The sequence below is a fragment of the Embiotoca jacksoni genome, unplaced genomic scaffold, assembly GCF_022577435.1.
Source record: "Embiotoca jacksoni isolate LCO1_2020_lvr unplaced genomic scaffold, fEmbJac1.0.p SCAF_19, whole genome shotgun sequence".
NCBI classification, from domain to species: Eukaryota; Metazoa; Chordata; class Actinopteri; family Embiotocidae; genus Embiotoca; species Embiotoca jacksoni.
In genome coordinates, this window is record NW_027185329.1 from 8,798,842 (window position 1) to 8,814,615 (window position 15,774).

Below are 15,774 nucleotides of genomic sequence, written 5' to 3' on the forward strand. Positions count from 1 at the left end.
TACATGCATGGTGAAAATATTATACAAGTGTGTTTCTGGGTTTAAAAAAAATTCAACATGGATGCTATGATACTTTTATCCTTCCAAGTTCATGTGATACTTTATCAATGTTTGGGGTGACCGTGTTACATTTGCTTTTCTTTTGCTGTCTTCTGCCTCTAAATCTTGCCTCTGTTTTGACAAATGTCGACTTCAGGAGGCCGCTTTTAAAGCTTTTCTCAGATGTTTGTGCTCTTGGCTTTGGACTACAGTTGAGTAATTTTCCAAATAAATACCAATCAACAATTATTTTTAAGGTATTCGAGCTAACTCTGATGACACCAAGAGCATTAATAAGCTCAAACTGGAATTATTGACACGTTCGTAGTGGTGTAGGTGTGACTTTATGATTAAACAAATCACAATTAGATTTCAAAAGATAAAAATAAAAAAACTGAAATACTTGAATGTATACTTATATTCACAATTATGTATCTGTTATACATTTAGATTAAACATTATTGCAGTACCTCATCAAACAAATAAATATGGACCACATTTTCTTCCAAAGTATTGACACAATCTGTTATTTCTCACTTGAATTGTCCTCTTTAGGAACATGTTGGGAACACAGGAATATCCAAAGCACCACTTGAACAAGCTCAATAAAGTTCATGTTGAATCAAACACTGTGTTCTACTGCATTATGGGAATCAATAAGTAAATACTGATTAGTGTGAGTGGATGAGGAAGTGGCTGACACAGGCCCAACCACACACTCAAGTGCATGTTTATAAAGACTAAGGTTCACACAGTGTCTCACATGAATGCATACTGATGCTGTGTGTGTTGACGCAGAAGCAGAAATGGGCACTCCCTTGTGGTCTCATGATCAGGGACAGGTGAAGTTGCAGACTCACATTCTGGTGGCATTTTTGCAATTAAAGTGGACCCTCCGGCTATCTTTCCACTGAGTGCACAAGCCAAATATCAGGGCACGTTGCGGTGCTGCTTTGCTCCCCTAGTGGAACTAATTAGATGTTCCCAAAGGACAGCCCTGTCATCACATTGTTCTGCCCACAATACAGCCTCAGTGGCCCTGTGAGGGAAGCAGTGGGCCAAAATAACCCAGTGAATAACTAAATGATACAAAGAGCCTCAATTCAAAAACCTCTCCATTTTAAAAGACGCTCAACTCAACAGTTGATATTTCTAAACCAGAATTCATACTAGAGCTGAAATTCTGTTGTTAAAGGTCCCACAATAATAAAGTTAGATTTATCTTTTTTTGTTTTTGTTTTTATCATAAAGCAGGTCTAGGTGCAACATAAACACTGTGAAAGTATCAAAACGTTCAGTCCACAATTAAAATGCACACAGCCCGTATACAGCAACTGTGCCACCCTCAGCACGGGCCACTGCCCAATCTTTTATGTGGAAGAAGACATGAAGTGGCCATTCCATCGTGGAGCTAGCAAGCTTCAAGACAGGGGAAAACCTGTGTTTGGCCTGCCTCACTCAGAAAAGAGTCAGCTAATCAGAAGAGAGGGTCATTGAAATCAAGGCACCTTTAAAGACAGACAAATAACAGCCTGTTCTTGGTGAAGCTCTAGAAAGAAGCTTAGAGGTGTAAAATTATATAGCAAAAAAATCATGCATATCGAGACTGCAAATAAAACAGCAGAAAAGTAAGCTATTGATGTCACAGTCTTTACTAAACTGAAAATTAAGATTTAAGTGGAAGCACTTTTATGCAGTTTGTTCAAATTTAGCATGAACTTTGCCCAATAAAAGTCTGAGGAGTGACGTGTAATTTTGAATTACTTTTCTTCCAACTTTATTTGCTTGTTTTATCATTAAATTGTGTGTTGGCAGGATTACAGAGTGGAACTCTTGGCGGTTGTCAGGTAAATGTCATGGCATGAGTAAATAGAAGGAAAAACAATGCACTGATGCACCTTTCAGGCATTCGGTTCATGATAGACAGCGTTATGTTTTTACATTTCCAGTCACAATCATTTCTAAGGTTGCTTAACAGGCCAACACACTTTGAGAAAATACAAGCAAATGGAAAGATCAAATTCAACAAGTTCAACTTTCATGAAACACTCAAGCACTTTCATTCTGTGTTTAGAAACAGACATGAAACTTACTAAATACTACTTTTTGCTTTCAAAATAATTGATTTAAACTACACAAAAGGAAATGTTCCTAGCATCAGATCTCAGGGTTTTGTTTTTGTAAATGAAAGATTAGGTAAACTATTCTATGAATGTTAATGAACACGTAATCTATTAAGATGTAAAGAACTGATAAACCCTAATATGATAGATGATGAACGATTAATTAATTCCACATGAACTCATTAATTCATCATGAACTCTGTTTATGAGGGTCTTATATGCAGTTCATTATTTTAAGTGTTTGCCATTAGCCTACTATAATTGGATTCTCTTCAGCAACATTCATGCAGTGACTCCTATGTTGGCTGAAACAAAGAAGCAATGCAAAGTGAGAGTGCACACAGTGAACCCATTATTCCCAGAGAGAATGCTGTTTGTAGAGCGAGGAGAGGAATTTGTGCTCCTAAACTGATGTATAGGCTCCAACCTATTGTTAGAGTCATTTCCTCATTATATTTCCACAAAACAACCTCGTGCTTCATCACCTCATTAACAGTAGCGTGCAATTTCTATGCTTGGGCTTGAAACAACAAAGAGCCAGCGAGATAAATACTGAGAGACGCTGGCCTCGTGTTCCAGCTGCGAGTGCAGCTGATGTTTTAATGAGAGCGAATGTGCCAGGCCACTCTTCTTTAGAGCCCCCCAACAAACCTTGGCCGGAATAGCCAGCAAACACAGGGGATCTGAGCATCCGCAAATGAATCAGCAGGCTGAAATGAGAGGACAGGCAACCGTTCACCTCAGCAGGCCTGCCGGTCTGATTGCATATACATCATCAACAGGGGACCAGCTGGGATCAAGAGGCCAACTAAGGGTCATCGCCGTGACAAAAGGAGCATTAAGGGCAAATAATACAAACAATACCACCAAATGGCCCGGTACTAAGTACTACACAACGGCTACTAAACAATTGAAGACTTGATGGCAGTGGAAAGACATACCCATTTCTGAACAGCTACATGTAAAACCATGTGCAACTGACTCATAAAATTACATTTAAAAAAAAATGGTGGTGCATTATGTATTGTTATACCGTCAATATTTTACATTTCCTGTTTGGCAACTACGTTTTTTTTTTATTAAAGTCCGACAGAAGAAGGATCCTTAATATTCATTAGTACTTAGGACAGACTGTTGTATGAAGGCCAGGCTGCACAAAAGTCCATTCAGCATTACTAATAACCAATCCAATGGACAAAAAAAAAAGAATCACTGATAATAATTGGACAGCAAGAGTGTTTTTATATTCTACACCAAAAATTCAAGCATGTGTTGAGTGTAATAATGAAAATGTATGAGACACAAAACTGACTGAACCATTTGAAGAATGAAGCTTAAAGACCCTCACCTACACTCTGAAGTCATCCAAAGCCTGTCCAGTTGCTCCTTATTCAGCAATTCCACATATATTAATGTGATTATCTTTTTTTCAATGACAAGTACTATAAGGGATTTCAGTTTGAAATTCAGAAATTATATTACAGATACTAAATACATATTAGCATTGCTTTGCTGATGAACCGTGAGTGGTAGTGAGTTTAATGAGTAGTCGAATACTATTCTCAAGTAATTTGGACAACACTGGTTTGATGACTGTTACCAATTCAGTGTCAAGTTTTCATATACCAAGTAATTAATAATGTGTTGTGCTTGGAATAAATCTGCCACCTACTACCAGCCTGGCTAGTCATCTTCATCTGCCTACTCAGGGTGTCCCTATATTGCCAAGTAAACCACACACGGCCATAATCACAATGGAAGTAATTACAGCCTTAATCCACTGTAGACAAATTGACTATATACACTGTTAGACTTGCTTACATTTAACAGTGTGGGTGGGAACAGTAGTGACAATAGTTTTCCCTTCTAGGCTGCGGCTGACTGACAGTGCTCAGTATAATCTGCACGTGGTCCATATACTGAAAACTGAAACTTGGTTCAGCTTGGCGGAGCAGTGGCGCTGGTCAGTGATCCATTCAGGTACTGACAACTAGAAAACTCCATACTCGTATCATCACAGCCTGTAGATTATTGGTCTGCAGTGGGGACTAGCTGAGTGCATCAAATGTTTATTCAGTGCAGGACGTGCATGGCTTGTTTATTCATTAATCATCAATTTAAAAATATACATCATTTTCTCAATGAGAAAATATTCACTGCTACAATCATTGTGCCTCAGAATGATTGTATTAACATTATGAACACATGCTGCTCAGTTTAGAGTTCCTGGAAAGATTCTTTGTGGCCTCTGCAAAGCGTTACATCTCTGAAAACATCAGTGAACTATTCACTCAGAAGTTCTCCTCCACACCAGCCCTCTCTGGCATCTCAGTCAATGAGCTTGTAGATAGCGTCAACTCTAAAGTTAAAAATTGTATTGATCCCATTGCACCCACTAAAGTGAAGGTTGTCTCTGGTAAGCGAAGATCTCCTTGGAGAAATGGCACACTGGTCAGAATAGAGAAAAGAAAAGCTGAGCGCAGGTGGTGAAAAACAAATATCCAGGTTCACTAACAGATCTATAAAGAAAGACTTTGCAATTATAATTTGGAACTGAGAAATGCAAGGCAGTCCTTCTTCTCTGACATCATAACCAAAAGCAATAACAATACTCATGCCTTATTTGCTACCGTCGACAGGCTAACAAACCCTCCAGTGTCAGTAGCTGCTGAGCTCCAATCCACTTGGGCATGCAATCAATTTGCCTCCTTTTTTACTGACAAAATTCAGAAAATTAGACAAGCAGTCAGTGCCTCCACACCAACCACAGCATATGTGTTGTCCCCATCTCTAAATAATATCCCTTCAAATGTCAAGACACAATTTCATTCAATCAACCATGGAAGTTTAGAAGACATTATACAACATCTGAAGTCCTCCTTCTGCTGCTTGGATATTATACCAACACACTTTTTCAAAAATATTTCAAACTGCATGACCACTGATCTTTTACAAATTGTAAAAACATCCCTTCTCTCAGGTGTCTTCCCACAGGCCCTAAAAACTGCAGTCATTAAACCACTCCTAAAAAAGGCTAATTTAGACTCTGCAACAATGAAAAATTATAGGCCAATATCAAACCTTCCATTTTTAAGTAAAATAATTGAAAAAGCGATTTTTCAACAGCTGAACAACTTCTTGGCCGTAAATAACTGTTTTGATGTCTTCCAGTCAGGCTTTCGACAGCACCACAGTACTGAAACTGCTCTTGTTAAGGTTTTCAACGACATCCACTTAAACACATACAGTGGCAGAATTTCAGTCTTCATATTACTGGATCTCAGTGCTGCATTTGACACGGTCGACCATCACATACTACTAGACAGACAAAAAATCTGGGTGGGGCTCTCTGCCACAGCACTAAACTGGTTTGAATCCTACTTGAAGGACTGAGAACACTTTGTATCTGTAGCTAATTACACATCAGACCGGACTAAAATGACATGTGGTGTTCCCTAAGGTTCAATTCTGGGGCCTCTTCCGTTCAACACCTACATGCTTCCACTAGCTCAGATTATGGAAAGAAACAAAGTGTGTTATCATAATTATGCAGACGACACACAAATCTACAAAGCTGATTCAGAACGCTGCAGCTCGAGTCGTCACTAAGACCAAGAAAGTGGATCACATCACTCCAGTTCTGAGGTCTCTACCCTCCAGGCCCCTCAGGTCGTATGGGACGGGTCTCCATTCTGTTCTCAGAGTCAGAACTAAACATGGAGAAGCAGCGTTCAGTTTTTCTGCTCCACTTATCTGTAACAAACTCCCAGAAAGCTGCAGGTCTGCTGAGACTCTCAGCTGCTTCAAATCAAGATTGAAGACTTTTCTGTTTGCTGCTGCCTTTTAATTGAACCAGATTCAAGGATGTTGATCAATTTCCTGTATTTCTGCATTTTACCACTGTATTTTATTTCTTAAACTGCTCTACAACTTGTATTCTATTTTTAGCTTGTTTAATGTTTTAATGACTGTTTTTAATGTTTCAATCAATGTTCTTAATTGTTTTTAAATTTCATTTTCTTTTGCCTTATGTTTTGAAGCTTTTAATGGTTTTATGTGAATCACTTTGAATTGCCTTGCTGTTGAAATGTGCTATACAAATAAACTTGCCTTGCCTTGCCTATAATGTGCCTATAAAGTGCCATGTGTGCCCTGCTATTTCTATCTTATTTTACCTAAACTGCACTAGGGTTGCTGAAGATGGTTGGCGATCGTATCACGAATGCAAACCACTTGGATGGCATGCACTAAAGGGTTCTACTTTGATTAACTTTGACATCCACATTCTTCCCCTTGATCAACTGCTAACTCTGAGGACAATGCTGACCTTTCAAGGAATGAAGAGAACCGAGAGGCCAGTAGAGCAGGTGTTCAGACCAACAACCACCCAGATATAAAACAATGAAAGGGGCTGTATTGGTGAGGTCAACTTGCATCAGGGGTGGACAAGAATTCTAATCCAGGAAGACGGTTATTTTATTTTTTGTTCTAATGATTTGGAGGTAAAATGTGCTGTATGTGTTCATGTTACAAATGTTAATCTTCTTAAAATGTGTGCCTTTCTATAGCCTACTCTATTGGCTATAACTTTGGAAAATGTTGTAGTGCTTCGGTCTGAGAAAAGTTGTGCCAGGTGGAACTTTTTTGCTGGATGAAACTGTGTTGTTTTGTTTTCTGGAGTTTCATAATGCTGTTTTTTTGCCGATGGCCTGTGTACTGGCACCCTGCTGTGTTACCGGAGTAACCTGATGCAAATTAAAGACCAGTTACGATGTCGCCAAATTTTCATTACCATCCATTTTGCAAGGAGGTGTGAATGAATTTCATTGTGCCACTTTATGGGATGAGTGGGCACTGAGGCGGTATAATAATGTCACAGCACCAGTATTTGCTGAAGAGACAGGTATTATTTGCACATCAGTAAGAATTACTTTTTTAAACATAACCATAAGCAGTTGTAATTGTTTGAACAAGTTACTCTGTCTAACTTTTTCTGGTTGAGAAAGTGTCCTAAATTCAGGTCAGAACAGAAAAACACATCAAGTTCCAATTCATTCATTTTTAAGTGATGAACTTGCCTTAAACAACTGGTGAGAGAAACCTACTTTCACTTAGAGAACTAAATTATGAAACAATCTACGCATTTACATAAATTCCAGGAAAAGAAAACAGAGCAAAAACAAATCTAACTTCAACTGAAAGGAAAACTATGTATGTCCTTACACTCAAACATAATTACTTCCCTCAACCAGACCCAAGGACATTGCTTCTCAACAGAGGAATCAACTGACTAGTATGACACAACACTAAATTACAACATAAACTACTCACAGGGGGATGCTGGGGCTCATCATACCCACGTAAACAGCTTCAGAGAATCTTCATTTAACAACCGTTACTCCTTTTAAAGTAGAAATCTACCAAAGCCACAATTTACAAAGGTCTCTGTTGGCAGCATATACTTAAGATTATGAGTGGGACTGTTTATGGATGTCTCTGAGGAAGTTATAGTACGTCAGTGAACTCAATAGCGTTCATGATGGCTATATTTGATGAAGCTTTCCCATTTCCTGGGTCCTTGTGTTGATCAGACGTGTTTGTCCTGCCTACTGTTTAAAAGTGTCTTGTGAGAGAAGCCAATAGTGACAGCAATCAAGTACACGAGTATAATGGGGTTTATAGTTTTTTTAAATGCCAATGTGGATATAATTAAACTCCAAGCATACCTATTTATATATATATATATATATATATATATATATATATATATATATATATATATATATATATATATATATATATATATAAACATTCAATAGATTTCTTCATGATCTTTTTTTTTTTTTTTTCAATGAACCAAGATTGTGTGTCATGGTACTATAAATATAAAATGGATCAGGCTTAGTATTCTGAAGAGTACTTGCGAACATCGTGATCAAGATAAGTTGGATCCACTTGTCTACACTTTTAAATAGATTTACATATGCCTGTTAAATATTTTTGCCTCTCATTGAGCATAAAAAAAAAGTTTTGCACAAGGACATAGAATCCACAAAATGGAAATTAAACAAAAATTATTTTTACACTTAAATACCTCACAAGTTCACTTAATATAGTAATCTTACATTACTGCTTTACTATTGTAGGGTCAAGTCTGCACCTGTCAAGCCAGGAGCAAAGGGCAGGCCCTGACTTGAGGGGAAAGGGAAGGTAATATCTGGAGAAAGATACGCTTTATTGAAGAGGGAACACAACTTCTAAAGTCGGCATGGTCTGAATGACGACGGGGATAGCAATTTTACATCCAATCACAAACAATTTGGATGTGTTCAATAGAACTATCATAAGAGTCGCAGTGAAAAGTAAAATGTGGGTACATACAAGTAGATACGAATTTTGTGAAAACTAGGTCTAAATATAAATATTTATAATCATGCTATAATCCATGTTCAGAAAGTGTATCCACTTTATCTTATTTTTCAGTTTCGTCACATTTTGTTCATCTCTGGAAATGTATATTTTTGCATCTGAAGAGGCTTTTTTTGCACGATCCTGGGGCTAGTATTTCCATAAATGGCACCTAATTAGACATTACATAACATGAAAAGTAGAGTGATCCGTCCTGAAGTGTTTCATGTCTTCTTCTGCTGTACAATGACTCTGATATGATGATACACAAATAGACAGGTGCTTGTATCCAACATGCAAATTAAGGAGATGCAAGAGTATTCTACCACGCAGAGCTTGAATGTCCTCCACTGCCCTGCAGACAAATGGGTGCACTGGTGCTGAAGTGACGACACTTGTGTGTGTGTGTGTGTGTGTGTGTGTGTGTGTGTGTGTGTAGTGTTATTTAAAAGCTCTAGCCTGTCATGTATGTGTTTTAGACATTGTATTAGCATGTACTAACCAGAGTTTGTCAGTAATTGCTGTATTTTAAAATAAACCTCCACACCTAGAGTTTGAGCAAGCTGTTAAGGGAGTTGGTTACACTGTGTAGCACAGCTCAGAAGAGGCAACAGAAGGTACGTTGGTTGTCTGGTGTTGCACCGCTCATCAGCTTCGGCAAGCTGCTACGTCCTGTTGAACCTGCGTTCACTGGGCTTTGAACACAAAGCCGGCTGTGTGACGGAGGGAAAGACTTAGATATTTGGGTACAAGAGAAGGACAAAGGCTTTTTTGAGTGTAAACGTGTAGAAAAAGATCAACGGTAAGAAGGGGTAGGAGTGGGAACAAATCTAAATTTAAATAAAAAAAATAAATGCATTTGGAGTTTCTCATCTGATCAAAACCAGAATTGTGTGTATTTATAGTCAGGGAGGGACAAAAAGGATTGTGGAAGGGATTGTGAACTCTTACACCTTGCTGTCTATGTTACTAATACGAGGGTAGATCAGTAAGTTGCGAGGCTACTGCTCGTGCGCGCGCACAGAGCACAACACCGTGACGGAGCAGGAGAAAGACATAATCCAAATAAGTAAGTGGTGCAAATTTTTTCACTTGAATCATCAATATTTCCTGATTACACACGTTTGTGGGAGCAGTGGACAGGTTGTGTCGGCGAGTACTCCTTGGACATGACCAGAGGGCGCACGTCACGTTTTGTATCAAACTGGAAATTGGCTGGGGATGGGCATTTCAAGCAAAAACACATTTCGAAATTCACTGGGAACTATTTGACATTTATTGATTTTTTTTTTTTTTATGTTTTATCAACTATTTGAATATTCAAAAGTTATGTACCATCCCTACTCGTTAGTATTTGGTACAAGAATTGTGGTCTTAGTGGAAACACTGGGTTAATGACATTGAAGGATGGTAAAAGATACAATAAAAAATGATGACATCGTGAAAGTGACAGCTCTACACATGCAAAATGTATTTACCGGCATAAGCAAGGTAGGTATAAGATCCCAGCTTTTACAGTAGAAGCTGCTGGCTAAATATGTCTTACTAAATATGACCATATGTAGAAATGAATATGTATGAGCATAACAAGTATCTTTACTATATGTACTATGCACAATGGCAAGGCTAAGTGTGGGGGAAGTACAGACAAACGAAAGAGAACAGAGAATACAAAAAGATGAGAATACAAAAAGATATGAACCCAACGAGGAGAAGAGAACAAGCAGGACTAGATAGAAAGCCAAGGTGGAGACCACAAGGAGAAGGAGAGTGGCCAATATCTTAGAATATGTGTTTACATAAGCTCATTATTATAGAAGTAAGGAGCTATAAAAAGGTATGGTTTGTATGAATAATGTATTTAAACACGCATTATTTTTCAAGGAAAATGTCAAAACATTACCATCCGAGCAACTTCACTGCAGGTGGCTTGAAATGTGTACAAAAAAAGTATGTATTTAAAATTACACATATTAAATTGTTTGACAACAGTTTGTGTGCATGTAGTCATAATAAGCTGGTCATATTAGGAGTGTGGCAAAAAAGATGTAACATAAGCATGAGCTCACTACTCCATGGAAGAAAAGATAGAAAACGTTGAGATTCGAGTATTGAAATGGGTTTGATTCAAATTGATATAAATCAGAAATTTGTGTTGTGCCATTCATTACCTTTGTCAAGGAGGCTAAGTTTTCAGTACACTTTGTCGTTTTGTCAGCAGGATTACAGAAAAACGTACTTGGTTGTTTCTCATGAAATTTGGGTTGAAGGGTGTAACATGGGCCGAGGAAGAGCCCATTACATTTTGTCGCGGACCTGAATTACAGGAGAGATCCATGACTCGTTTTTCACTTTCACTAACACTATGATGTACGGCATTTGGTCTCATAAATACCATCCATGTTTAAATCTAGTAGATGGCGATACATTTTAATGCTGACATAATCTAGGCCCACTGATGTAGCAGCTCAATGGCCATCACAGTCCAACACTGTGGAGAAGAGTAGTTTTAGAGGTAAACTGGTTTAATTTACAATTGTAAATATATCCAGTGGTTGCAGATGTGCATATCATAGAAGAGTGGACTATTGGCTTTGTTGGAGAGCTGCGCTCTCTGACTGACTTTAGAATTCTATTGCATTTTCAAATACTGTGCATGATTTAATAAAGCAACATCAAATTACCCAATATGCATCTGTAAATTCGTTTGATGAATGCACTCTTTGAAGAGCTCATTTGGTGCACTTCAGTGGTAAGATCAACTCGCTCAGCAAATAAAACAGAATATAGCAAAACTGTAAGAATACTATATGTGCCAATTAAAAATCATGTAAAAAGTGGTTTGAGTTGAAGAAGATATGCAAAAAAAAAGAGATGGTAAGAGAATTGTTTGTACTCTATGTGGAAGTAAAGACTTGCTTCCTGATGATGTATTTGGACGTTTGGCTCGCTAAATGTACTTTGAAAATAAAATGAAAAAAATAAAATCTCTTTTTCCCCCCCACTTGTTTATGTTCCAGCAAACTGGATTACACTGTCACTTAAAAAGCCAAAAGTTGTGCAGGTTTCGAGCTTTATGAAAACACGCCCCCTCTCAAGTAATGTAAGTGAAATCCTATGAAATTTTAGAGTTTTTTTATGCTTAGTATTGAATTCTGCTGCTTGAAATAAACCATTGTTTATTTAGCTAAAATAATAAAGTACAAGTTCTCCTGTGCGGGAAAAGGATTTTCTTTCAAGAAAAAAACATCTAAGACATAGTTTCAAGGAAATGGTCATAAATTAAATCATTACATTACATCAGATTAAAATGCAAAAGGACACTTATTCAAAGGGAAAGTGTGACTGTAATTTGTTTTCTTAATTCAAATCAAGTGATAGTTACAACAATTCTGAAGCGGGGGAAAGAGAGCTGTAGAGTATGGAAAGTTAGCTCCATGGGGGAGAAGAGAAAGAGAGGCCAGGTTCACAGCAAAAAGAGAGAGGGTATCATGCATGCCTGTATGTTGACGAATCAAATTCAATTAAACAGCAGGAGTTGTGACCAAGGGCCAAGTTTGAAGTGCAATTCAAAAGATTCCAAGACTGTGCCAGTAATAACCGAAAATCATACTCGGTTTAAACCTGGCCGCCATAAAAGTGCACGCACGCACGCACGCCATTTAGAAAGAAAAAACAAAAAAATCCACATTAGCATTCCTAACTTTATACCTCTCAACAAACTCAGCATTTGAAGCTGTGCTGCTCATGTGGATGCAGTCAGCAGTTAATTTGGCAGGCACCTAAAGCCCAAATGAGACCCATTATTTGGGTTTCAGGTCTTCACAGTCAGCAGGAAATGTTCCTTCCCTGACTACCTGACAAAGTCTCTTTGTGTGCAGGCATAAAAAAAAAAATCCAGTGACGGTCCTCTGCACCTTGATTTTTCTCAACATTTATGCAGAGCTTGTATTATGTTTTTACACCAATACTTCACCAGTACATTACATTTTTATATGGTTCAGAGTACTGTCCATACAGCCGCTACATTTTTCAGTAGTTATAGCTCCTTTGACAGGTCAAATTTGGCAAGTTTAACCCTGCAGAAAACACTCTTATTCTGGCTTCCTATTCAGCTTCTTTAGTTTAAAAATTTAGTTGCAGGTTAACAGTTCAGCAGAGAATTTGGATGCACTCATAGAAAGGGTTTTGACAGCTGCTAAAACATAAGGTGTATTATGGTTTTGTGATTGGTCACATAAAGTGCATCTTTAATCAACTTCATTTTATTGTTCAATGGTGCCGTACAAAAGTTTAAGTGTTTAACCTGTGAATGCAAAAAAATACTAAGGATGCCATTTTGGTTGGAGATCATAATCAGTCACCAGGCATGCTGCTCAGAAAGCAAAAAAGCAGCATTGCTTCAAAATAAATAAATACAAACTCTGTGGTTGCCAATGGTTTATTTTGATGTGGCAATTAAAGTGTCTATTTACTTAATCACATCCAACTTGATTTATATTGGCTTTAAATTGCATAGTAAGTCTAATAAGCACTAAGATTCAGAAATCTTTTGAAATGAATTGCCCTACCATCTGAGTTCAAATGAAAGTGACGTTAAGAATAAACATGCTCCATGTGACTGTATTGATCCATGAGTAAAATCTGGGAGTCTTGTCAGCATTATTGTAGAACACATTAGCGCCAAGATAAAAGAAAAATCAAAATACGGTGAAAGACTAACAAAAAAAAGAAAGCAGCTTCGTGAGTCTGCTCGTCAGCTCTGGTGGCAGAGAGGATAATTTGTAGTTATGACACATTCTCTCCTATCATCATGGCTGAGGTTTGGCTTGAAAATGTCAAGAGTGGCCTTGTCCAATTAAAGAGCAGTCTTCTACATTCTCTGTTAATTCTCATTTCAGGCACTGGTTGTCTGAATAGGCTGACAAATTACATTTTGTCCTCTCTGATTCACTCTCTTCCTCCTTTCTTCAGCTGCTCCCTCGCACTGTGTCCAGCCCCCCACCCCCGCCCCCCCCTCCCCCTCAGCCTCCTCGTCTCTGCTTGTCTCTCATTATTTCAAATGAAATGAGGAATGTGCATTGAATATTTGAATGAATTAAAAGGGCTTATTTAAAAACATTTCTTAACCTGATTAGCTAGATCATTAGGCTATCCAGAGGGGGTTTTGTGCTGCACGGTTTGATCCGAGCAAGTCTACAACAGCTCTTTGAAGGTCAGCATGCAGAAAAGGAAGCACAGTGTCATCAGCTCATGTGTTAAATAATTCATTCTTTTTTACGTCCAATTTCCTTTCCATCTGACGTCCTTCCTTTTTATCTGTCTATTTATTGAATACTATCTCTCGCTTCCCTGTAATGTGCCTTCCTGACACAATCTCAGATGCTATACAGTATACACACACTGTACGTGTGTTTAGTGTGTATACCCTGTAGCTGTTTGCCTGCATGTACAGTGTGTTTCAGCCACAGTTCTAAATCAAATGCGTTGCAGCATTGCTTCAGCTGCCTGTTTATAATTAATTACTCTGCAAAAGTAAAATTTAGATGTCTTTTTGCAAGTTTGACTAAAAGTACGCTCTAACACCGTGTAGACACTTTCCCATGAATATTTATGCTTGGTAGCCTGCCTGTGCATGTACTGTGCAACACAGAAGGCTGTTTTGCATCAGAGAATATGAATAATGCCAGAAGTGAAAGCTGACCTCATGTACAAAGATCATTTATCAAGTTCACCTGCTACCATTCAAGGTGACATAACACATGCTTTGTTAGGAATGTTTATTCGTTTTCCGATGCAAAACTGCACCGCAGACATTTGTGTGTGTGGGACAAAAGATTAGAATAGGAAACAGCTTTCTTTCAATGTGACTGTCATGCTCTTTGTCACGCACTTGTCTTATTTATCACCTTAGTCATCTATACTATGTGGGCAAAACTATGAAATGCAATTGACATTATGAGCAATAATTATGATTTGCATTTGAAATGTATCATTACAAAATATGTCTTTGGTTCCGTAAGATCAGAGAGGAAAATGCATATCGTCTATTTTTACAGTAGTTTATCAAAAAGGTTTTTGATTTTTGTTTTTTTACAATTATCAAAGACCCAGCTTCTGTGAACTTGAACGAGGGCAAGTTATTAGTTTCATCAATTAGCTTGAGTGAACGCAAGCTTTAATATGTATCAATACGTCCACAGAAAGTTCTCAAGCCACATCTGCAACTTACCCATTTTGTTCACTGTCCATCAGTACACTCAGTATTAGACACGCTCATGCAGCAGTTTTACCAGAATCTCTTTCAACCCGCCCACCTATTGCTCACAGTTATTGCTATGATGACAGTCTGGAAATCATGTTCGCATAAAGCTTCGCTCAACCGCTCTGAAGTACCGATCAATCATCGACCAGTGGGAGGGGCTAAGGGAGATGACGTTGGACATACTGGAAGTGTTTCTTTTGTTTTTTTCCAACAGTGGCAACAATGTTAGAGCTACATGAAGCAATATGAACAGTTGGAGCAACGCTAGCAAATATTGAGAAATTTGAAGCTGCAATAGTCATTTACAGCTTGGTGAGTTTCAGCCATACATCATATAAAAGTAGCTTTAGCTTTCGGGTCAGAAAAAATGTTGCTAATGTGGAAGTGTCCTTAACTGCAATACCGCCAAAGGCCGCTAAGGTCTGGTTCCAAAAAGGCTCTGGGTCTATAGATTCCTCATTCAACTTCTCTCGTGGAATACAAAGTCAATACATTTTTTTCTACAAGTTATTATAGTGTCATTCGCTATGGTCACTCCTAATTAGTTTTCTGGTGGTCCATCTGAAAATAATTATATCAATAATTAAATATTATGCCTCAAAAACCAGCCTTGTTGGGAGTGTGTCTGTTTGATTGACAGGCCTGTGTTACAGTCATGTTTTGGCTCTCTGTGGGCAGGGCGTAGTGTCCTCGGGTTTCCAATGAGAACAAGTCAGATCCAACACTCGTGCCTTCCCAGTTCGTACAAATATGTTAATTTCTGGCTCCAAAATACTAATCTGGTGACAGTCAAAATGTGAAACTCAAGGCTTCCGAATGGATATTCAAAAAACAATTGGCGACATCACTGCTGTTTGCTGCTTGGTTCTGGCACAAAACGTACATCGTATGGTAGTAGATGGCATTTGGTTAAAAGCTGCTTTAATACTTGAAAAATGA